Source organism: Hyperolius riggenbachi, chromosome 9 (genome assembly GCF_040937935.1).
Source record: "Hyperolius riggenbachi isolate aHypRig1 chromosome 9, aHypRig1.pri, whole genome shotgun sequence".
Taxonomy (NCBI): domain Eukaryota; kingdom Metazoa; phylum Chordata; class Amphibia; order Anura; family Hyperoliidae; genus Hyperolius; species Hyperolius riggenbachi.
Genome location: NC_090654.1, coordinates 28836313 through 28860990, shown reverse-complemented (window position 1 = coordinate 28860990; position 24678 = coordinate 28836313). Strand labels below are relative to the sequence as shown.

At 47.0% G+C, this 24678-nt stretch overlaps 1 long non-coding RNA gene across 1 annotated transcript in view; it reads right to left on the bottom strand.

Moving 5' to 3' along the window:
* LOC137531523 (uncharacterized) overlaps positions 1 to 23522 on the bottom strand; it is a 41178-nt gene extending 17656 nt beyond the window's left edge. Inside the window, exons 1-2 of the long non-coding RNA XR_011023657.1 lie at positions 23334 to 23522; positions 21524 to 21650 (exon numbers count right to left, since the gene is read on the bottom strand). This is a non-coding gene — a long non-coding RNA (uncharacterized lncRNA). The remainder of the gene's footprint in view (positions 1 to 21523; positions 21651 to 23333) is intronic.
* Between the last annotated feature and the right edge of the window lie 1156 nt (positions 23523 to 24678).

The window sequence follows — 24678 nt, the reverse complement described above, 5'->3', positions numbered from 1 at the left end:
GTGGCTCGGTTCCCCTGGACCGGTCGCGGTCTGCTACCCTCAGGGTTGACCCGACGTGGACCGTTCTGGACAGGGCGTTTGCGCCACTGCAGTCGGACGTGGTGTCTGCCGGGACTGCTGACAACGGGCAGTGGGTTGGTTAGGTCAACAGCCAGCCCACGCAGGGTTCCCCTGCTAAGTGGCTGTGGACCTAAGGGAACCCCGCGGGAATCCCTGGACCTTCCCAGCTCCTGACAGACGGCACATGCTCTGCAGTAGTTTGCTACATCCCTGTTCATCCGGGGCCAATAAAACTGGTTCCGAATACCGGCAAGTGTCTTGCGGACCCCTGAGTGCCCTGTCAGAGGATTACCATGTGCGGATTTCAGCACATGTCCCCTGAACGCACTCGGGACCACAAGCCATTTGGTATTCGCGTGGGATCTACTTGTAGGGGGCTGTACAGACTCACTGTACAGTCTCCCACCTTCCCAGTACACCTTGAAAGCGGCCCCGTCTGCGAGGGGCTCAGCGGCTTGCTGCCTGAGCACCTCCAGGCTTGGGTCACTTTGTAGTGCGGCTGAGAATACGGCGCTGTCAGTGTCAGCCAACTGGCTCATGTCGCACGAGGCCAGCGGCTGAAAGGTCTCATCCCTGCGGTCAGAGGAGGGGGAGGAGGCCGGAACCCCCTCTACCTGTTCTGAGCTCGGGTTTTGAGCAGTGCAGCTGCGTGGTACTGCTAGCACAGGTACACTGTCAGAATGGCACAGACGGACATTACTCAAATCATCATTGCATGCAGTAATGACATTGACAGGTATAGACATTTTTTCATTACAGACAGGTTGTACAGTAAACTCAGGTATAGTTACAGCATCATCACAACAGACAGTCTGTACCTCAAACTCAGGTGCCTTTGAAGCAGGCACTATTGAACCTGGTACCCTTGAACTGGGCACATTCAACCCACCTCCCCCTGGTGCTCCCCCAAGTGTATAAAGTACCTGGTGGTGGGTGGAGAGTCCGTCTCCTTCCGTGAGCGACAAGGCGGGCGTGGCAGGTTCATAGTAGGACACAAGCTTGCCCAAATCAGTCCCCAGCAACACAGGGACTGGGAGATCCTTCATAACCCCAACAACCCTTTCTTGGACCCCTCCTCCCCAATCCAGCTTCACTCTCGCGTGGGCTATGTGAAAAAGGGTGCCCTCTACTCCAGTAAGGGCAAGGGATCGGCTGGAGCTGATGCTCTCCTTTGGCACAAGGTGTGAGTGAACTAACGTGATGTCAGCTCCGGTGTCCCGGAATCCGGTGACAACTTTGTCGTTCACTCTAACAAGTTGCTGCTGGTCGGTTCGGTCGCGGATTTCCTTTCCGCGGGCAAACAGGACAAAATCTGATGATCCAGGCTGTGGTTCGCTGGCGGGTTGCCTCTGCTGTGGGTGAGGTACAGGGGATACAGATGATCCAGGTGCTGGTGGTGTCTGTCTCCGCTCCGGACAGTCGAATTTCATGTGTCCGGGCTGGCGGCAGTAGTGACAGGTGACCTTTACAGGGGCTGCAGCCCTGGGTGCAGAAGCTGTGCTGGGTGGCCTCTGTGGCTGATGGCTCACAGGGGCAGGAGAGTCTGCCGAGGTATTGGGCTGACCTCCTCTCCAGCTGGATGGGACAGTTCTGCGGGTATCAGCCACCCGGGTAGTTGCAAAAGTCTCAGCAAGGTCTGCAGCGACAGTGGCTGAAGCCGGCCTGCGTTCTAGCACAAACTGGCGTACATCAGCAGGGCAAATGTTCAGAAATTGTTCCAGGACTATCAAGTCCTCCAGGACATCATAAGACCCTTTGGTGAGGCCTAGAGTCCACTGGCGGAGTGTGGTGAGCAAGCTGCTGACCACATCTCGGTACGAATCAGAAGACTTTTTCTGCCAGGCCCTGAACTTTTTCCGATAGGCGTCAGCTGGTACTTAGTAATGATAGCGTCTTTTATAGCAGCATAATCATTATCCTTCTCCGCACGCAATTCTGCGAAGGCATCAAGCGCTTTGTAGCGCAGCAAAGGTGTCAGATGTCTGGCCCACTGGTCTTGGGACAGACGATACTGACGGCATGCTTTTTCAAAAGACCGCAAAAACAAGTCAATGTCTGTGTCTTTTTCAATATTAGCAAATTTAAATTTTGCACTTACGGGTGGTGCAGCTCCTTCAGCAGGGAGGCTGGGCGGTGAACTCCGGCTGGCCTGTTGCACTTTTGCCATGTTTAGCTCATGCTGTCGTTGGCGCTCCCGTTCTCGCTCAGCGGCATCCCTCTCCGCGTGGCGTTCTGCAGCAGCCTTGCGTTCTGCAGATTGGCGTTCCCGCTCCTCACGGGCTTCCATGTACTGCATGTACTTTTCCAGGTCAGTCTCCATCAGCTTTCGTAATGCCTGCTGCATTACCGGGTCAGTACCAACGGACAGTCCAGTACTGGCCGGTTCCAGGCGAGAACCTTCAGAAACTCTGGGATTGGGGTCCACACTGACATTCTCCTGCGTAACTGTTGATGCAGGGCCCTCAGGATGCACAACCTCTGTACGGTCAGGAGTCTCAGTCTCTGGTTCCCCTCGATTGTCAGATGGGCTGGTATCCACTTCAGCGGACACTCCCGGCTCCCGCAGTTGCTGGGTATCCCATTGAAACAATTCCGTTACCAGGTCCCCTTGTTTCTTGCGGCCGACATCAATGCCTTTCTCTTGGCAAAGATTTTGCAGGTCCGCCAGGCACATTTTCTTGTAGTTCCCGGACATTTCCACGCCAAATAAAATAAAACTTTTGGGGAGGGGTACTGGCTACACAGTCTCTCTGTATATATAAAAAATATATTGCCTTCCAGCTACACCAACGAATTAGTTTGTTTCTTGATAGCGCTAGCGCTATCTTAGATACTTTCAGCACAACACAGATCCCACCGCTGCCACCACTGTCACAGGAGCCCTAGTGGTCTGACCGCACTTAGCCTTCTAAACGGTGCCAGCGCACAGATCGTGCGAACTCTGGTCACAGTCAATGCGCAGGAACCGTTAAGAATTAGCCGCAGACAACCCAGAAGGGAGCCTGTGAGACACGGGTAATTACAACATACACACGATTCCACGGTATCTGCCACCACCACTGGTATGGGCCAGTGGACCCGATTTACTGACTGACTAGTCCTGCGAATAGAACAGTTAAACACACGGTATTCTGTCTAGCCAACAACAAACAAACAGTAGCGTATCTTCAGAGACCCGGGATCAGTTCTGTGTGTGCTGATAAGCAGGGTAGCGGACAGTGAATGACTTGGAGAAAGTCGTTTATTCACGCAATATAAATAATTAATATATACAGACAATTATTAAAATCAACAAGTATTAAAACAGTAATAGCCAGTATAAAAAATAAAAGAAGGGAGAAAAATACTTAGTTCCTGGAAAGATGTCCTTTTTGTGGGAAAAATCAGAGTTCTGGGTTTCAATCAAAGGTCAGAGTTCAGACCAGGTGGATGCCAGCATATCCTCAAGCTGGCACAGATGAGTTCAAGATGTTTCAGGGTGGAGGACACTGAGTTTGGGTCCTCTGCCATTCTTATGCCCCTGATTCAGTAGGAGGGAGTGAGGGCGGGCCCACACACCCCCTTAGAACATGAGATGAGTCCTCCCCTTGTCCTGGGAACCAGAAATCATACCTTAACCATATATGGGCTCTATCTCACAGAACCGTACAGGTCAGGGCAGATTTACTAATATTTTCAGGTCTGCCTCGATGTACCCAGCAGCCTGATACCAAACATGAGGGGTGGGACCCTTGTGGTATCAGCAGGGCACTTTCGAACTGCCTAACTGGCAGTCTTTCCCTCAGAATGGTCTGAAATTTCTTCAGAACCAGCGCCAGATAGGGCCAAGCATGCTCTGTTAGTTTGGAGGGTCTGCCAGCCTGGCAACACAGAAAATATGATACATATAGCAGTTTATGGAATATGAGATACCCCTGGGATTGATAGCAGGTCATTCCCAGGCAAAGGCTCTTTGAAGTTTGGGGCAGCTAGCTAGGTGTCAGCTCCCCTGCTGGGAGGGAGCCGGAGGGTCTGGCTTTTCTCCCAACTAGATTGCTTCTGTCATGGTCTATACCTGATGGATGGGCCATCAGCACAGCTTGAAGCCAGGGACTCTCTGGGCCCAGGCTCATTAGCACATCAAAAGAGCCATCCAGCAGTTGGGCTGGTGCTATCTCTCTGCTAAAAAAAAAGACTTCAGCTGCCCCTACACACTCAACCCAGATTGTATCGATTTGAAACGCAATCGATGCAGAGAATCGAGTGCGATCGCCTTTCTTCACGGGCGGTTACAGGACGCGCCTGCGGCCCTGCAACCGTCCGTGACAGGTGCTCATAGGACTTTGCGCACCTAGGCTGCAAAAAAGTGCCAATCATGTGGTATCGCCGTACTCAGGAGAAATAGTATAATTTGTTTTGGGGTGTATTTTTACACATTCCCATGCTGGGTGGGAGAAATATCTCTGTAAATGACAATTTTTTTATTTTTTTACACACAATTGTCCATTTACAGAGAGATTTCTCCCACCCAGCATAGGTCGGAGCAGTGCTTTTCAGCGCTGCTAGATTGGAGCGCCACCATAGACTGTAATGGGAATCAGTCTATAGCGGCGCTCAGTGAGTAACGTCGGCTCCGTCAGAAAACGGAGCCGAAGTTGCTTAAAAAACACAATAATTTGGCTTCCAGCAATCGCTGGAAGCTGAATTATTTCATTCCCCCACTATCCATGTCGGCCTGGAGGGGGAATAGTAATTAAAACCGCCCGGACTTGTGCAGAAGCAGGATCAGCCATATACCGCTGTATCCTGCGCCGATTTCAAATGTACTCGCATAGGTATGTGTAAAAATACACCCCAAAACACATTATACTACTTCTCCTGAGTACGGGGATACCACATGTGACACTTTTTTGCAGCCGAGATGCGCTAAGGGGCCCAAAGTCCTATGAGTACCTTTAGGATTTCACAGATCATTTTGAAGCATTTGTTTTCCAGACTACTCCTCACGGTTTAGGGCCCCTAAAATGCTAGGGCAGTTTAGGAACCTCACAAGTGACCCCATTTTAGAAAGAAGACACCCCAAGGTATTCCGTTAGGAGTATGGTGAGTTCATAGAAGGTTTTATTTTTTGTCACAAGTTAGCGGAAATTGATTTTTATTGTTTTTTTTCCACAAAGTGTCATTTTCCACTTACTTGTGACAAAAAATAAATTCTTCTATGAACTCATCATACACCTAATGGAATACCTTGGGGTGTCTTCTTTCTAAAATGGGGTCACTTGTGGGGTTCTTATACTGCCCTGGCATTTTAGGGGCCCCAAACCGTGAGGATTAGTCTGGAAACCAAATGCCTCAAAATGACTGTTCAGGGGTATAAGCATCTGCAAATTTTGATGACAGGTGGACTATGAGGGGCCACATTTTGTGGAACCGGTCATAAGCAGGGTGGCCTCTTAGATGACAGGTTGTATTGGGCCTGAAGTGCAGGAAGCGCAGGATGTTCTCAAATCGTGACCTGGATATGGCAGCAGATAACATGGGCATGTGATGTATTGGGTGCGTAGACCAATAAGACCACAATACATTATTTTTTACTAGACCCATGTTAAGGAGAAGGTCCCAAAAAATGTTACATTCGGAAACTTGGAGTGGTTTCCACCGAAAAGGCTGGGCATGGTAGCTTCTTGGATTGGCAGTTGGGTATTGTGTGGCATAACGGTTGGTCTCAGCCACAATTAAGTCGTAGAGACCAGCAGTGATCAGAAAAAAAAAATTCTGTCACTGCGGTGGGGCGGGTGAGGGTTTGGCTGGGTGTTTAGAAGCCCGCAGGGGGCAGATTAGGGCCTGACCTGATGGATAGGAGTGCTAGGGGGTGACAGGTGGTGACAGGAGGTGATTGATTGGTGTCTCAGGGGGTGATTAGAGGGGAGAATAGATGCAAGCAATGCACTGGCGAGGTGATCGGAGGGGGGCTGAGGGCGATCTGAGAGCATGGGCGGGTGATTGGGTGCCAGCAAGGGGCAGATTAGGGTCTGATCTGATGGGTAGCAGTGAGAGGTGGTGACAGGGGGTGACGGGGTGATTGATAGGTGATCAGGGTGTGATTAGAGGGGAGAATAGATGCAAGCAATGCACTGGCGAGGTGATCGGGGGGGGGGGGGGGCTGAGGGCGATCTGAGGGTGTGGGTGGGTGATTGGGTGCCCGCAAGGGGCAGATGAGGGTCTGATCTGATGGGTAGCAGTGACAGGTGGTGACAGGGGGTGATTGATGGGTGATTGATGGGTGATCAGTAGGTGATTACAGGGGAAAACAGATGTAAATGATGCACTGGCGAGTTAATCAGAGAGGGTCTGAGGGTGATCTAAGGGTGTGGGCGGGTGATTGGGTGCCTGCAAGGGGCAGATTAGGGTCTGATCTGATGGGTAGCAGTGACAGGTGGTGACAGGGGGTGATTGATGGGTGATCAGTGGGTGATTAGAGGGGAGAACAGATGTAAAAAATGCACTTGGGAGGTGATCTGAGGGCGGGTTTGCGGGCGATCTGAGGGTGTGGGCGGGTGATCAGGTGCCTGCAAGGGGCAGGTTAGGGTTTGATCTGATGAGTGTCAGTGACAGGGGGTGATTGATGGGTGATTGACAGGTGATATCAGTGGGTGATTACAGGGGAGAATAGATGTATACAGTACACGGGGGGGGGGGGGGGTCTGGGGAGGATCTGAGGGTGTGTGTGTGTGTGTGGGGGGGGGGGGGGGGGAATGATCAGGAGCCCCCAGGGGGCAGTTTAGGACCTAATCTAAAAAATAGCGTTGACAGATAGTGACAGGGAGTGATTGATGGGTGATTAGGGGGTGATTGTGTACAAACAGTGGTCTGAGGGGGTGATTAGGGGGGGTCTGAGGGGTGCTGTGGGCGATCAGGGGGCAGGATCAGTGTGATTTTGTGCTTACTAGGGGGGCTGCCTCCTGCCAGGGCCGGATTTGTACTTTTTACCGCCCAAGGCCAATTATACCGTCTGTATGGTTGTTATCTCCGTGTGCCCCAATGAGAATTCTACTTACATCATTGGATGTCACAGACAATAACTATTTCAGTAATACGCATATCAATTATAAGTTATATTTTCCTTAAGAACTTTTACGTTATGCTTGCCATCTCATTAATGATGGACCCATTGTGCAACCATGTGAGTTAGGCTGAAGAGTACCTGCAGGATAGAGCTTACAGGTCTTGCAGGGATGACATAAGTACAGGACAGAGAGTTTAAAGGTTAAAGCTGTCCTTGTAGATAGGGATGGCTGCATGGAACAGCTTTACTGTCCCTCACTGAGCCGCCCCTAAATTTCTGGTGCCCTAGGCCATGGCCTATGTGGCCTTGCCAGAAATCCGGCCCTGCCTCCTGCCCTGGTGGTCCCTCGATCACTGGGACCACAAAGGCAGGAGGCAACCTGTATAATACGCTTTGTATACATTACAAAGCGTATTATACGCTTTCAGTGCGGCAGATCGGGGGTTAACAACCCGCCGGCGCTGCTAATTGGCCGACGGGTTGACGTCTCGGGTGGGAGGAGCCTAATGCCGGCGAATGCACGTGCGATCCCCGGCAATTCAGTCCCCCAGGAGCTACGGCGTTACGCGGTCCTGGGGGTGCCACTTTGCCGCCGCCCATAGGTAGTGGGCGGTCGGCAAGTGGTTAAAGGGAACCTAAGCTGAGAAGGATGTGGATTTTCCTTTTAAAATAATACCAGTTGCCGGACTCTCCTGCTGATCCTGTGTCTCTAATACTTTTAGCCACAGCCCCTGAACAAGCATGCAGCAGATCAGGTGCTCTGACTGCCAGGCGACTGGTATTGATAAAAAGGAAACATCCATATCCCTCTCAGTTAAGGTTCCCTTTAAGAGGAACTTTAACCCAGAATTTAACTTCATTTCAATCAGTAGCTGATACCCCCTTTCCCAGGAGAAATCTTAACTTTTTATAGAATAGATCATCAAGGGATCTGTATGGCTGATATTGTGGTGAAACCTCTCCCACAGTGTGACGTCATGACCAAGGTCCTGAACGTTTGCTGTCTGGGACCCTTGTTGCATTGTGGGAAATAACGACTTTTTCCAACTGCCAAGTAAGCAATATCTCCCTCTGTGCATAGAACTCTCAGTAACGAACATTCCATACAGATCACCTGGCGGGACTAAAGATGTCACCACCGGTGATACATTTCAGAATGTAAATCAGGGAGAGGAAAGATTTTACAATGGGCAAACGCTGATAAAATATTGGACCCCATTATTGCTGCCAGCAATTGCCCCTGGGCCCCCCTTGGCTACGGGCCCTATAGCAGCCGCTATGACTGCTATGGTGATCCCTACAACACTGCGAGTCCCCGTCGTCTTCAAATGCTGGCTGCATCTTCTCAGCGACCTGCGGCATGTTATTACGTAATAACATGCGCTGGTTCACGGAGGACAGGCACCCCCTGCAGGATGAAGACAGTAGTGCACGGAGCCATGGACTGTCAGGAGTGCGCCCGTCAGCACAGGTGAGGCAGTACTCTGCTAAAGACTCGGCAGGAGCCCCAGGGAGCTAAGTTGAAGGGAGACCAGTTGGGCAGCCAGTTTGGGGCCCTAGGGCAATTACCCTTGTTGCCTCTATGGCAGTGCCAGCCCTTCTGCTCTTTAGAATTCAGTATGAGAGATTCAGCCCTTAGGGCCCATTCACACTAGAGCGTTTTGCCGGTGATTTAGGCAAAACGCTCAAGCGCTAGTGCTTTTTAAAGTGCTAGTGCAATAATACCCTATGGGCCGTTCTCACTTTGGCAATTTGTGCTAATATCCGGCGATTAACGCAAATCGCCGAATGTTAACATGTAGCCTGCACCATTTTCAGGCGATCGTGTTTAGTGGTATAGAAGCGCTAAACACGAAAAAATCACCAAGTGTGAATGGCGATTTCTTTTCGCGTTAATCGCCAAAAATCGGCTGAGCAAAACACTCGAAAAAAGCGTTAGCGTTTTGCGTTTTGCAAGTGTGAATGGGGCTTTAACCACCCTGGCGTTCTGATAAGATCGCCAGGGAGGCTGCGGGAGGGTTTTTTTTTAATAAAAAAAAAACTATTTTATGCAGCCAACTGAAAGTTGGCTGCATGAAAGCCCACTAGAGGGCGCTCCGGAGGCGTTCTTCCGATCGCCTCCGGCGCCCAGAATAAACAAGGAAGGCCGCAATGAGCGGCCTTCCTTGTTTTGCTTAGATCGTCGCCATAGCGACGAGCGGAGTGACGTCATCGACGTCAGCCGACGTCCTGACGTCAGCCGCCTCCGATCCAGCCCTTAGCACTGGCCGGAACTTTTTGTTCCGGCTACGCTGGGCTCAGGCGGCTGGGGGGACCCTTTTTCGCCGCTGCTCGCGGCGGATCGCCGCAGAGCGGCGGCGATCAGGCAGCACACGCGGCTGGCAAAGTGCCGGCTGCGTGTGCTGCTCTTTATTTCATGCAAATCGGCCCAGCAGGGCCTGAGCGGCAGCCTCCGGTGGTGATGGACGAGCTGAGCTCGTCCATACCGCCAGGCTGGTTAAACTGAAAAGAAGACTATGAGACTGCAGGATAGTTCTGTTTACCACTCATAAGTTTATGTTCAGTTCGGGTTTGCGTTCAGCTTGATTTTGTTTTCTCTAAGAAGCACAATCTATCTCCCCCCAGGCTGACTGGCACGAGACTGAGCGATGGGATATACTTTCTATATATACAGCCCACACATCTGGAGGGATGGTGCGATAGCATTAGAGGCAGCGTCCATTCCCAAGAATGAGAGCTTTACCCAAGAGAGGTTCCATTACTGAACCTTGTATTTGTGCGGAGGAGGGGCTTCAGGAATCACCATGACCACAAGAAGTAGAGCCATTGCAATGTTTGTTTGGTTTTTTTTAAGTTTTTTTTTTTTTGTTTGGCTGAAAATTACCCCCATTTATTGATGTGTCAGTTTCATATAGTGACGCTGGACGGTAGCAGGAAATTTGGCCGCCCGCGGCTTACGGACAATTTGCGTGCCACATAAGCGCTAATGCAAATATCGTTAATATGGTGCCCAAAGCAAAAATTTGGGCGCCCGATTAATATCGTTTTCAACATTAGAACATTAACGTTTTTGAAATATATTATTGCTTTGAAACTTGCAACTTTATCGTTTTTGTAATACTATTTTGTCTGTATGTACAAATTGTACGTCAAATATTTTATCGTTTATACGTTTGTAAGGGTGTTTGTGCAAGGGGGAATATTTAGGGTTAGGCAGTAGGCACCACCAGGGGGGATCTTAGGGTTAGGCACCACCAGGGGGGATCTTAGGGTTAGGCACCACCAGGGGGGATCTTAGGGTTAGGCACCACCAGGGGGGATCTTAGGGTTAGGCACCACCAGGGGGTCTTAGGGTTAGGCACCACCAGGGGGTCTTAGGGTTAGGCACCACAAGTGCGTGTGTGTGTGTGTGTGTGTGTGTGTGTGTGTGGGGGGGGGGGTTAAGGTTAGGCACCACCAGGGGTCTTAGGGTTAGGCACCGCAAGTGTGTGTGTGTGTGGGGGGGGGTTAGGGTTAGGCACCGCCAGGGGGAGTTGTGGTTAGGCATCAGTAGCAGAGGGTTCTGTGTGAGAGTAGGGTTAGGTTAAGATGTAGTAAAATATCGGTAAGATTTTCTGCTGTTTTATTATCGTTATTAAAGTGACTGGGAACTGATATGTAAAAAATTAAGCCAGATACTTTCCTAAGGAGGGGAAGGCTCTGAGTCCTATAGAGCCTTCCCTCTCCTCTTCCGGTCACCGTTCCAGCGCAGGATCCCCCTATTTCAGTATTCAACCAATTTGGTCAAATACTGCTCTCTGCTGCTGAAGGGAGGCTTCAGAAGTCTTCAGGAGCCCAAGTGCTCCGAACACGGGCCTCTCCATACTGCGCACACGTGCAAGCGCCCTCTCTCTAGTCACTGTTTGCCCATTGTAAAATCTTTCCTCTGTCAGGTGCAGCTCTGCAAAATATTTGTTTCTGAGGATTCCAAAGCCAGTGAAAATAATGCCTCCAGAATGCTCTGGGAGGAGAATTCCGCATAGCTAAACAGCCTAGGCTAAGCATCAGTAGGAGGGTGGGGCTACGGAATGTTTGTTTACTGAGAGTTCTAAAGCCAATAAATACGATTTCTGTTCTCCCAGAATGTTCGGGGGGAGGGGAGGGATGTTGGATTCTGCATAATAAACAGCCTAGGCTAAAGGTGGCCATACACTGGCCCGATTCGCGGCCGTTTCGACAGCAGATTCGATCCTGGGATCGAATCTGCTGCCAATCGTTCGCGCTAAACGCACCCGCCGATCCGATTTCCTCCCAAAATTGGATCGGTCCTTCGATCGCGCCATGCGGGAAATTACCCTCGATCGCCCGCGGGTAGGGAGCGCGTCGCTAGCGGCGGCCGATCCGATCAGGTATACATTACCTGACGCTGGCTCCCGGGTGTCTTCTCCGCATCTTCTCCGCGCTGCACCCGCTCCATCCCGGCGCTTCCTGTCACTGCAGTGACCAGGAAGTTCAAATAGAGGGCGCTCTATTTGAACTTCCTGGTCACGGAGTGACACAGGAAGCGCCGGGATGGAGCGGGTGCAGCGTGGAGAAGATGCCCGGGAGCCAGCGTCAGGTAATATATACGGTGGGGGGGCAGGCGGCAGCGGCGGCTCCACAGATTGTGATCGGTTTCAGGCTGACATCGATTCACAATCTGTTTGCAGTAAACGTACAAAATACTGTGGGAGGCGCCCTTATGACTCAGGGTATACAGCACAACATAGATATATTAAAGGTAAGCTTAAAACGTCTTACCTGGTGCAAAGACTCACACACAAAGGTAGTAGAATTCAAATTTATTTATCGCACTAAGGACAACGCGTTTCGCGACCACAAGTCGCTTCTTCAGGTCAAGTAGCGTGCTTTAGGAGAAACAAGAACATGATGGCGCTCAGACTAAAACATCTTGTTTCATATGAATTAAAACAGTGTAATAACAATAGAATGACATAAAAGAACATTAGTCCTAGTCTGGGGCATATGCATATTAGGGGCATATGCGCCCATTAGGCAAGTATAAACATCAATCACATACCGGCAGTCAATATGACTTCAATGTGCATCTCTCATATAAAAATCCTAGGTACAATCCAAGCACATAGAGAGATCTGAATTGTAACTTCTATGCAAATTAGTTAACAATATTAAACTCATAGTATATGGGATTATCTTAGCCCCCTAAAAAGCGCCTGATACCCAGTTAGTCAAGAATAAATTCTATAAAATTCACATAAATAAAAGCGTGTATACAACATACATGAAAAATATATACATAGGCACAACATGTATGTGCAAATAAGACAGCATCTAAAAACATCTATTGGCAATCGTTTACCCTGTATTCATATATATCTCTCCCTAGCTCAGTTTAAGACGGAAATCAGGTGGGTGTGGGGGGAATAAAAAACATGTAGTTAGAACGGGGTACCATAACGGAAGGAAGCTCCCATGTTATAAGCAGCAGCTAGAGTTATGAAGGATACAGGCACTGTGAACCGCCCACACCAACATGGCCACCGCGGCCTGACAGCCACACGCAAGATGGCTGCTACCCAGATACTCTTCAGGAGATGACGCACAACCTAACCGGATGTGACGTCACGAGAGCTCCGAACTTCCGCCAACACGGGCGCATTGACCGCGGATAGGCAGCTTTAAAGCTGTCGTGCAACAGTCCGCGCGCATGGCGCCCAAGCTGAGCATTCCTGACCTCCAGGTAAGCCGCACCTTGGCCACACATATCCGCCCCCACTCCCGACCCCCACACTCAGAGTAAGATCGATGGCTTACCGTTTTTATGCACCCTTAGGTCCCCAACCAAAAGTGGCACCTCAGACCAGGGCACACTATACCACCCACCTGCCTGTATCCTTCTTAACACCAGCTGCTGCTTATAATGTGAGAGCCTCCTCCCGTTATGTTACTTGCCCACTTGCCTGTATCCTTCATAACATCAGCTGCTGCTTATAACGTGGGAGCCTCTCCCGTTATGTTACCCCGTTCTAACTACTTGTGATTCTGACCGTTTTTATGCACCCTAGGTCCCTAACTAAAGGTGGCACCTCAGACCAGGGCACATTATACCATCCAAGTGCCTGTATCCTTCATAACTCTAGCTGCTGCTTATAACATGGGAGCTTCCTTCCGTTATGGTACCCCGTTCTAACTACATGTTTTTTATTCCCCCCACACCCACCTGATTTCCGTCTTAAACTGAGCTAGGGAGAGATATATATGAATACAGGGTAAACGATTGCCAATAGATGTTTTTAGATGCTGTCTTATTTGCACATACATGTTGTGCCTATGTATATATTTTTCATGTATGTTGTATACACGCTTTTATTTATGTGAATTTTATAGAATTTATTCTTGACTAACTGGGTATCAGGCGCTTTTTAGGGGGCTAAGATAATCCCATATACTATGAGTTTAATATTGTTAACTAATTTGCATAGAAGTTACAATTCAGATCTCTCTATGTGCTTGGATTGTACCTAGGATTTTTATATGAGAGATGCACATTGAAGTCATATTGACTGCCGGTATGTGATTGATGTTTATACTTGCCTAATGGGCGCATATGCCCCTAATATGCATATGCCCCAGACTAGGACTAATGTTCTTTTATGTCATTCTATTGTTATTACACTGTTTTAATTCATATGAAACAAGATGTTTTAGTCTGAGCGCCATCATGTTCTTGTTTCTCCTAAAGCACGCTACTTGACCTGAAGAAGCGACTTGTGGTCGCGAAACGCGTTGTCCTTAGTGCGATAAATAAATTTGAATTCTACTACCTTTGTGTGTGAGTCTTTGCACCAGGTAAGACGTTTTACGCTTACCTTTAATATATCTATGTTGTGCTGTATACCCTGAGTCATAAGGGCGCCTCCCACAGTATTTTGTACGTATTAATACCCCACAACGTGGGGTTATATCATTATAGTTTATAGTGGTATTTTTTTCCGGGAACGGCGACCGACAAGGCCGAGTGGAGACGGTACTTCTCCACATGCGCTGATGGTGGTTGCCAGATAAGCAACCCAGAATTGTGAGTATATTTTCACTACAATAGACCAAATTACGCAACGATAATACTCGATATCGGGCTCCCGGTGTCCTTGTGCTTTCTTGTTTCTACTAGTACTACTACTGTTTGCAGTAAAGGCAGCCATGCGATCCCTCTCTGATTAGATTCGATCAGATAGGGATCTGTCAGCTGGTCGATCTAATGGCAAATCGACCAGTGTATGGCTACCTTTAGTCTCAGTGAGACTATCTATCTATCTATCTATCTATCTATCCTTTAAAGGAATTTTTACACAAATCTGCTACTCAGATGACAGTATCTAACAGGTTAACAGTACATAAAACGGCCTCTAGGAGGCAGCATGTGCTCAGTTATTGCTTTGTTACAATTCCGCTTGTAATCCAGTTGTTTCCCAGATAAACGTGGCTGCAAAAAGTCTTCATAGATTTATAGGGCCAGATACCTCCTTAGCAGCACGGAGCTTCCATTGGGTCAAACCAGGCAATGGCCCAGGGCAACAGCGAGCCTTTGGGGCCCCTCGAGTCAGGGACTGTAGAGGTCATAAGTTTACTATTATCATACCGCCCAACTTTTTGAGATGAGAAAGAGGGACATTTAAGCCACACCCCTGCCACACCCCTGATCACGCCCCCGTCCCACCCTTAGTCACGCATACCATAAATATTTTAATAGAAAAATATTTTGTTTTATAATCAAACCACACTGGTCCTTTCTATCCTGGTTCATTTTCCTTCATGTTAACATTTTAAAATTAGTAATATTTCAATTTAAAGGATGGGAATAAGGGTTAGAGTCAATCAAACACATTTTTTTAGTAGAGAAATATATATATTTACATAGAAAGAGGGACAAAGTCCTGAAAGAGGGACAAATAAGGAGGAAAGAGGAACAGAGCTCCCAAAAAGGGACTGTCCCTCCGAAAGAGGGACAGTTGGGAGCTATGCTATTATCAGTACATTATAAGAATGGAAGGGGACCCATGTTTTTTAGGCCCGGGAGACATTTTATCTCAAACCATCCCTGCTCCTGAATAAACTAGACAATGGCTGGCAGCCAGTGCAAATAGAGGGAAACTCTCACTGAAAACTAGTGATCAGGTCAGTTTCTAGGCTAAATTGCACCCAGGGAGAGGGTGTAAAAATTGTCCACCCCCCCCCCCCCCTGTGGGCACGCAAACCCATGCTACGCCCCCAGTATAGGTAGCCAGCTGTAGGTGTCCCCCCCAGTATGGGTAGCTAACTATAGATGCCCCTAGTATAGGCTAGCCAAGCATAAATGCCCCAGTATAGGTAGCCAGCTGTAGGTGTCCCCCCAGTATGGGTAGCTAGCTATAGATGCCCCTAGTATAGGCTAGCCAAGCATAAGTGCCCCAGTATAGGTAGCCAGCGGTAGATGCCTCCAGTATAAGTAGCTAGCTTTAGGTGGTTAGCTAGGTATAGGTGCCGCCAGTATAGGGTAGCTAGGTATATGTGCCACCAGTATAGGTTAGGCAGGCATAGGTGCCGCCAGTATAGGTTAGCTAGGTATAGGTGCCCCCTGTATAGGGTAGCTAGGTATATGTGCAACCAGTATAGTTTAGCTAGGTATATGTGCAACCAGTATAGGTTAGCTAGGTATATGTGCCCCCAGTATAGGGTAGCTAGGTATATGTGCAACCTGTATAGGGTAGCTAGGTATATGTGCAACCAGTATAGTTTAGCTAGGTATATGTGCAACCAGTATAGGGTAACTAGGTATAGGTGCCGCCAGTATAGGGTAGCTAGGTATAGGTGCCACCTGTATAGGGTAGCTAGGTATATGTGCAACCAGTATAGTTTAGCTAGGTATAGGTGCCCCCAGCATAGGTTAGCTAGGTATATGTGCCCCCAGTATAGGGTAGCTAGATATATGTGCAACCAGTATAGGTTAGCTAGGTATCGGTGCCACCAGTATAGGTTAGCTAGGTATATGTGCCACCAGTATAGGTTAGCTAGGTATATGTGCCTCCAGTATAGGTTAGCTAGGTATATGTGCCTCCAGTATAGGTTAGCTAGGTATATGTGCCTCCAGTATAGGTTAGCTAGGTATAGGTGCCGCCAGTATAGGTAGCTAGTTATAGGTACCCCCAGTATAGGTTAGCTAGATATAGGTGCCGCCTGTATAGGTTAGCTAGGTAAATGTGCCACCAGTATAGGTTAGCTAGGTATATGTGCCTCCAGTATAGGTTAGCTAGGTATCGGTGCCACCAGTATAGGTAGCTAGGTATAGGTGCCCCCAGTATAGATTAACTAGATATAGGTGCCGCCTGTATAGGGTAGCTAGGTAAATGTGCCTCCAGTATAGGTTAGCTAGGTATAGGTGCCACCAGTATAGGTTAGCTAGGTATAGGTGCCACCAGTATAGGTTAGCTAGGTATATGTGCCTCCAGTATAGGTTAGCTAGGTATAGGTGCCGCCAGTATAGGGTATGTAGGTATATGTGCCACCCGTGTAGGTTAGCTAGGTATAGGTGCCGCCAGTATAGGTAGCTAGGTATATGTGCCACCAGTATAGGTTAGCTAGGTATAGGTGCCGCCAGTATAGGGTAGCTAGGTATAGGTGCCACAGTATAGGTTAGCTACAAATAGGTGCCCCCTGTAAAGGGTAGCAAGGTATATGTGCCACCAGTATAGGTTAGCTAGGTATTGGTGCCACCTGTATAGGGTAGCTAGGTATATGTGCCACCAGTATAGGTTAGCTAGGTATCGGTGCCGCAAGTATAGGTAGCTAGGTATAGGTGCCACCAGTATAGGTTAGCTAGATATAGGTGCCGCCAGTATAGGGTAGCTAGGTATATGTGCCACCAGTATAGGTTAGCTAGGTATAGGTGCCATCAGTATAGGTTAGGTAGGTATATGTGCCATCAGTATAGGTTAGCTAGGTATAGGTGCCACCTGTATAGGTTAGCTAGGTATAGGTGCCATCAGTATAGGTTAGGTAGGTATATGTGCCATCAGTATAGGTTAGCTAGGTATAGGTGCCACCAGTATAGGTTAGCTAGGGATATGTGCCACCAGTATAGGTTAGCTAGGTATAGGTGCCGCCAGTATAGGTAGCTAGGTATAGGTGCCACCAGTATAGGTTAGCTAGGTATAGGTGCCACCTGTATAGGGTAGCTAGGTATAGGTGCCGCCAGTATAGGATAGCTAGGTATATGTGCCTCCAGTATAGGTTAGCTAAGTATAGGTGCCGCCAGTATAGGGTAGCTAGGTATAGGTGCCACCAGTATAGGTTAGCTAGGTATTGGTGCCGCCAGTATAGGGTAGCTAGGTAAATGTGCCACCAGTATAGGTTAGCTAGGTATAGGTGCCGCCAGTATAGGGTTGCTATGTATATATGTGCCACCAGTATAGGTTAGGCAGGCATAGGTGCCGCCAGTATAGGTTAGCTAGGTATAGGTGCCGCCAGTATAGGTAGCTAGGTATAGGTGCCACCAGTATAGGTTAGCTAGGTATAGGTGCCACCAGTATAGGTTAGCTAGATATAGGTGCCACCTGTATAGGGTAGCTAGGTATATGTGCCACCAGTATAGGTTAGGCAGGCATAGGTGCCGCCAGTATAGGTTAGCTAGGTATAAGTGCCACCAGTATAGGTAGCTAGGTATAGGTGCCACCAGTATAGGTTAGCTAGGTATAGGTGCCACCAGTATAGGTTAGCTAGATATAGGTGCCACCTGTATAGGGTAGCTAGGTATAGGTGCCGCCAGTATAGGTTAGGCAGGCATAGGTGCCGCCAGTATAGGTTAGCTAGGTACAGGTGCCGCCAGTATAGGTAGCTAAGTATAGGTGCCACCAGTATAGGTAGCTAGGTATAGGTGCCACCAGTATAGGTTAGCTAGATATAGGTGCCACCTGTAAAGGGTAGCTAGGTATATGTGCCACCAGTATAGGTTAGCTAGATATAAGTGCCACCTGTATAGGGTAGCTAGGTATATGTGCCACCAGTATAGGTTAGCTAGATATAGGTGCCACCTGTATGGGGTAGCTAGGTATATGTGCCACCAGTATAGGTTAGCTAGATATAGGTGCCACCTGTATAGGGTAGCTAGGTATATGTGCCACCAGTATAGGTTAGCTAGATATAGGTGCCACCTGTATAGGGTAGCTAGGTATATGTGCCACCAGTATAGGTTAGCTAGATATACAGTGGTGTGAAAAACTATTTGCCCCCTTCTTGATTTCTTATTCTTTTGCATGTTTGTCACACTTAAATGTTTCTGCTCATCAAAAACCGTTAACCATTAGTTAAAGATAACATAATTGAACACAAAATGCAGTTTTAAATGATGGTTTTTATTATTTAGTGAGAAAAAAAACTCAAAACCTACATGGCCCTGTGGGAAAAAGAAATTGCCCCCTGAACCTAATAACTGGTTGGGCCACCCTTAGCAGCAATAACTGCAATCAAGCGTTTGCGATAACTTGCAACAAGTCTTTTACAGCGCTCTGGAGGAATTTTGGCCCACTCATCTTTGCAGAATTGTTGTAATTCAGCTTTATTTGAGGGTTTTCTAGCATGAACCGCCTTTTTAAGGTCATGCCACAACATCTCAAATGGATTCAGGTCAGGGCTTTGACTAGGCCACTCCAAAGTCTTCATTTTGTTTTTCTTCAGCCATTCAGAGGTGGATTTGCTGGTGTCTTTTGGGTCATTGTCCTGCTGCAGCACCCAAGATCGCTTCAGCTTGAGTTGACGAACAGATGGCCGGACATTCTCCTTCAGGATTTTTTGGTAGACAGTAGAATTCATGGTTCCATCTATCACAGCAAGCCTTCCAGGTCCTGAAGCAGCAAAACAACCCCAGACCATCACACTACCACCACCATATTTTACTGTTGGTATGATGTTCTTTTGCTGAAATGCTGTGTTACTTCTACGACAGATTTAACAGGACACGCACCTTGCAAAAAGTTCAACTTTTGTCTCGGCGGTCCACAAGGTATTTTCCCACAAGTCTTGGCAATCATTGAGATGTTTTTTTAGCAAAATTGAGACGAGCCTTAATGTTCTTTTTGCTTAAAATTGGTTTGCGCCTTGTATATCTGCCATGCAGGCCGTTTTTGCCCAGTCTCTTTCTTATGGTGGAGTTGTGAACACTGACCTTAATTGAGGCAAGTGAGGCCTGCAGTTCTTTAGATGTTGTCCTGGGGTCTTTTGTGGCCTCTCGGATAAGTTTTCTCTGCGCTCTTGGGGTAATTTTGGTCGGCCAGCTACTCCTGGGAAGGTTCATCACTGTTCCATGTTTTTGCCATTTGTGGATAATGGCTCTCACTGTGGTTCGCTGGAGTCCCAAAGCTTTAGAAATGGCTTTATAACCTTTACCAGACTGATAGATCTCAATTACAGTACTTTTGTTCTCATTTGTTCCTGAATTTCTTTGGATCTTGGCATGATGTCTAGCTTTTGAGGTGCTTTTGGTCTACTTCTCTGTGTCAGATAGCTCCTATTTAAGTGATTTCTTGATTGAAACAGGTGTGGCAGTAATCAAGCCTGGGGGTGACTACAGAAATTGAACTCAGGTGTGATAAACCACAGTTAAGTTATTTTTTAACAAGGGGGGCAATCACTTTTTCACACAGGGCCATGTAGGTTTCGAGTTTTTTTTCCTCACTAAATAATAAAAACCATCATTTAAAACTGCATTTTGTGTTCAATTATGTTATCTTTGACTAATAGTTAACGGTTTTTGATGAGCAGAAACATTTAAGTGTGACAAACATGCAAAAGAATAAGAAATCAGGAAGGGGGCAAATAGTTTTTCACACCACTGTAGGTGCCACCAGTATAGGTTAGCTAGGTATAGGTGCCACCAGTACAGGTTAGCTAGGTATAGGTGCTCCCAGTGTAGGTAGCTATGTATAGGTTCCTTCAGTATAGGTAGCTAGGTATAGGTGTCTTCAGTATGTGTCCCTCGCCGCAGCTCCAGTGTCCCAGGGCCCCCTCCGTTGGAGATGTAAAACTCGCCAGGTCGGCATCTACTGTGCATGTGTGAGACGCGGTCGCGATCACGCTCACGTGGTCAGGAGTGTCCTGCGCAAGCCCAGTAGTTCTACGGGGTCTCACGCAGGCGCAGTAGATTGAATCAAATCAATTAATCGAATCAAACTGAATCGAATCTGACAAAGAATCATATGGTGTAGATGGGACTGATTCTCCCTGCAGTTTATGACTGTTTTCACAAAACGAGTCTCTGTACGGTTTCTGGTTGCCTAGCAACAATGTAAACACATATTCAGCAGCTCAGCAGTTAGGGTTATAAACGCTATTCCTGCTAGAAGTGGGTTATACCACTGAAAACTATGTAGGCAGCAGTTATGGTTGTAAAAGAAAGTAAAAAAAAAAAACACCCCTAACAAATGGATTAGCCTCTCAGTCCTTCATAGGTCACTATTGACAATACATGTTATATTGATTAAACCATTCATTTTTAAAAAAAAACTTTTTACACTATTTTAGGAGGATGTTTAATAGTTTATGCATAAACCACTTTTTATTTTTTTCCTCATTCGCGGAAGAACCCCTTTAAGGCTGTGGTCCCAAGTAAGTAACCAGGCAAACACAACTAACATGGCAAATGCTTTTGAGCCACTTATTCAACTGTAAGGAGAATTTTAGAAGAAACTGTTTGAAATTGTAAATTGTAGTATATAAAGAAAGCCTCTAGATGGCGCCAGCTGCTCACTTATTTCTTTCAAGACTGAAGCTATTTTCATCATCACTACTAGAATTGGTCAATGAGATGCCATTATTTCCGAGTTGATGCAGGATTATGCAAAATCTGTATCAAAATGTATGCTGCTTGAAAATGGGCCAATCAAAGCCTGCCAAGGTGGAATCTGATTGGTGCATTTTCAAGGTGCATGACCAGTGCAAAGAAAACTAGATGACGTTGCCCACACGATCCTGATGGTGCAATCTTACCACCTCTGTAGTACAAGGGTAAACTGAGTACATATATTTTGACTGGATATTTTAGGTAGTTCCTAATATTACATAGAAATGGTAAGATTGTACAATCAAGATTGTATCATTGATGGCCCCCTTAAAGTATATGGAGGTTGCCATGTTTATCTCCTTTTAAACAATACCTGCTGCCTGGCAGCCCTGCTGATCTCTTTGGTTACAGTAGTGTCTGAATCACACACCTAAAATGAGCATGCAACTAATGCAGTCAGACAGCAGGGAGAAACACAACATATGCTGCATGCTTGTTCAGGGTCTATGGCCAAAAGTATTAGAGGTAGAGGATCAACAGGACAGCCAGGCAATGTGCATTGTTTAGAGGAAACCTAAGATGGGCAAATTAAAAGATTTTATACTCACCTGGGGGCTTTCTCCAGCACTGATGTGTTCCTCGCCGTCCTCCTGAGTGCCTCCGTCCGCCTGGTATCGCTCCCGGTAATCTGTTTCAGTTGCGCCAGTCGGCTCTTCTGCGCATGCCCTGGAAGCCCTGGGTAAGTATAAAATCTTTTAGTGTACTCATCTCAGATACGCTTTGAGTTGAGTTGAATGTTTTACGGGATTTCCTTATGGGCAAGCGGCGCCGGCGGCGATCGGAGGTGACGGGGGGACGCCGCAGGGAGGGAGGAAGCATGTAGCTAGCGCTAGGCTAGCTACATTCTAAAAAAAAAAAAAGGTTAAAAAAAAACCCTGGCGGCCGCACAGCCGCAGCAATCATACCGCCAGGGGGGTTAATCGCAGGGTTCTCAAACTTGGCACACTTGGTCACTGGGTGAATGTGATTAAGATTCAAGAAAGTGGGTGGAGCCTGTAATAGCCAATCAAAATTCACCTATTGATTTTCAAGGGGAATATTTAAACTGCTGCTATTCTTACACTGTTAATGGCAGAGGCTTCAAACTTGCTACAGTCGGTCATTGGGTGACTGGGGTCCAAATTCACTAAAGGGGCGGGGCCACATACAGCCAATCAGATTTCCTTGGTGGATAAACTGCTTCCATTCACACATGTTTGATGCCAGGAACCTGAAAGCTCACACACTTGGTCATTGAGTGACTGTGGGTCAAGGTTACAAAAAGTGGGCGGAGCTAAAAGCAAATTTTACTGGGAAAATATAAACTGCAGCCATTCTTACAGTGTTATTGGCAGGGTTCTCAAACTTTGCACAGTTGGTCATTGGGTGAATGAGATTAAGATTTTGGAAGGTGGGTGGAGCCTACAACAGCCAATAAAAATGCACCTATTGATTTTCAAAGAGAATATTTAAGCTGCTACCATTCTCTTATACTGTTAATAGCAGATGCCTCAAACCTGGTACAGTCAGTCATTGTGTGATTAGAGGTAAAATTCAGAAAGGGGGCGGAGCCACAAACAGCCATATTTGTTTATTTTTCAATGGGAATATACAAATTATCAATACCAAGGACCCCAAAGCTGATAAACTTGATAACTGAGTGACTGTATGTCAAGGTTTGAAAAAGTGGGCGGTGCCAACAACTACATTTTTACATGGCAGGGTTCCCAAACTTTACACAATCAGCCACTGGGTGACTGGGATGAATATTCAGAAATGTGGGTGGAGCCTACAACAGCCAATCAAAATGTACCTATTGATTTTCAAGGGAAATCTTCACATTGCTACCATTCTTACACTGTTAATGGCAGAGGCCTCAAACCTGATACAGTCAGTCATTGGGTGACTGGGGTCCAAATTCACTAAAGGGGTGGAGCCACAAAGCCAATCAGATTTGTTAGATTGATTTCAGCCGTTCTGTTATTGGCAGGGTTCTCAAACTTGACATAGTTGGCCACTGGGTGACTGGGACTAATATTCAGGAAAGTGGGTGGAGCCTACAGCAGCCAATCAAAATTCACCTTTTGATTTTCAAGGGGAATATTTACATTGCTGCCATTCATACACTCTGACAGAGGCCTCAAATCTGGTACAGTCAGTCACTGGGAGACTGGGGTTTAAATTCGAAAGGGAGCGGGCCAAAAACAGTCAATCAGATTTGTTTAATTTCAATGGTAAAATGCAACTTATTTATGCCAAGGACCCCACAGCTAATAAACTTGGTCATTGAGTGACTGTATGTCAAGGTTAGAAATAGTGGGCGAAACCAAAAATAACTAACTTTTTACATTGGAAAATATAAACTGCAGCTTTTCTTACACTGTTAATGGCAGGATTCTCAAACTTCACACAGTTGGTCACTGGGTTACTGGGATTAATATTCGGAAAAGTAGGTGGAACCTACAAGAGCCAATCAAAATTCACCTATTGATTTTCAAGGGGAATATTGAAACTGCAGCCATTCTTACACTGTTAATGGCAGAGGCCTCAAACCTGTTACAGTCGGTCGTTAAGTGTCTGGGGTTCAAATTCAGTTAAGGGGCGGAGTTAAAAATAGCCAATCAGATTTCTTTTCTGGATAAACTGCTTCCATTCACACAATTTTGATGCCAGGAACCCAAAAGCTCACAAACTTGATCAGTGAGTAGTGACTGTGTGTCAAGGTTACAAAAACTGGGTGGAGTCAAAAACAGATTTTTCTGGGAAATTGTAAACTGCAGCCTTTCTTCACTGTTAATGGCAGGGTTCCCAAACTTTGCACAGCTGGTTACTGGGTGACTGGGATTAATATTCAGGAAAGTGGGTGGAGCCTAAAAATGCCAATCAAAAATCACATATCGCTTTTCAAGGAGAATATTAAAATTGCTGCCATTCTTGCACTGTTAATGGCACAAGCCTCAGACCTGGTACAGTTGGTCATTGGGTCACTGGGGTTCAAATTCATAAAAAGGGACAGAGCCACAAACAGTAAATCAGATTTGTTTCATTTTACGGGAAAGTACAAATTATCGATGCCAAGGATCCCTAAGCTCACAAACTTGGTCCTTGAGTGAGTGTGTGTCCAGGTTACAAAAAGCCAAAAACAAATTTCAATGGGAAAATATAAACTGCAGCCATTCTTACACTGTTAATGGCAGGATTCTCAAACTTTGCCCAGATGGTCACTGGATGACTGAGATTAATATTCAGGGAAGTGGGTGGAGCCTATAATAGCCAATCAAAATTCACCTGTTGATTTTCAAGTGGAATATTTAAATTGCTGCCATTTTTACACTGTTAATAGCAGATGCTTCAAACCTGCTACAGTTGGTCATTGGGTGACTGGGGTTCAAATGCTGGAGAGGGGCCACAAACAGCCAATCTGATTTGTTTCATTTCATGAGAAAATACAAATTATTGATGCCAAGGACCCCAAAGCTCACAAACTTGGTCATTGAGTGTTTGTGCGGTAGGGTTAGAAAGTGGGTGGAGCCAACACCAGCCAAATACATACACAGGCAACGCCGGGTCATCAGTGGGTGGAGACAAATACAAATTTCACTGGCAAAATGTAAACTGCAGCCATTCTTACACTGTAGGGTTTTTAAACTTTGCACAGTTGGTCACTAGGGGACTGGGATTAATATACAGAAAAGTGGGTGGGGCCCACAAAAGTGAATCAAAC